This window comes from Rhincodon typus, chromosome 16 (genome assembly GCF_021869965.1).
Source record: "Rhincodon typus isolate 14 chromosome 16, sRhiTyp1.1, whole genome shotgun sequence".
NCBI classification, from domain to species: Eukaryota; Metazoa; Chordata; class Chondrichthyes; order Orectolobiformes; family Rhincodontidae; genus Rhincodon; species Rhincodon typus.
Window position 1 is genome coordinate 11,086,369 of NC_063347.1, and position 529 is coordinate 11,086,897.

At 50.5% G+C, this 529-nt stretch overlaps 1 protein-coding gene across 3 annotated transcripts in view; it reads right to left on the reverse strand.

Annotated features, from left to right (window-relative positions):
• The window catches only part of LOC109916484 (TRAF-interacting protein), a 41,466-nt gene extending 41,136 nt beyond the window's left edge, over positions 1 to 330 (reverse strand). For 2 of the 3 annotated variants that reach the window (XM_020516202.2, XM_048606533.1), the window contains exon 1: positions 233 to 330. The gene's annotated coding sequence lies outside the window, so the exon portion shown is untranslated. Of the gene's footprint in view, positions 1 to 52; positions 169 to 232 lie in introns of those variants that run through there. The other variant, XM_048606532.1, reaches the window with a different exon arrangement.
• Positions 331 to 529: the final 199 nt, after the last annotated feature.

Genomic DNA, 529 nt, shown 5'->3' on the forward strand with positions numbered 1-529 from the left:
CCCCACGGATCCACCCCAGGGGCACAGTGACCACCGACCCCCACGGACTCACCCCAGGGGCACAGCGACAACCCTGTCACCCCGCCGTTGGGGCCCAGTAACAATCCACTCGAAATCCTCCTCACTCTATCCCTCTCACATATTTATTTTATTTTATTTTAATTCACCACCTCCTCCGGCCCCATTCTCTCTCACTCCCTCCCTCACACATATTTATTTTATTTTACTTCACCTCCTCGGGCGCCGTTTAGTTTGAAAATCTCCATCACTTCCGTCTGGAATATACGCAACATCCGTTGACGTCACCGCGAGGGCCTTAGACTGTTCCCCTGGGAATGTGGGAGTTAGTATGGGATAATAGGGAATGTGGGAATGTGGGGTTTAGTGTGGAAATGTGGGAATGTGGGATAAAGTGAGGTTATTGTGGGGACAATGTGGCAGTTAGCGTGGGAATGTGGGGGTTAATGTGGGAAATTGTGGGGGTTAGTGTGGAAAATTGTGGGAGTTAGTGTGGGAATGTGGGTGTTAA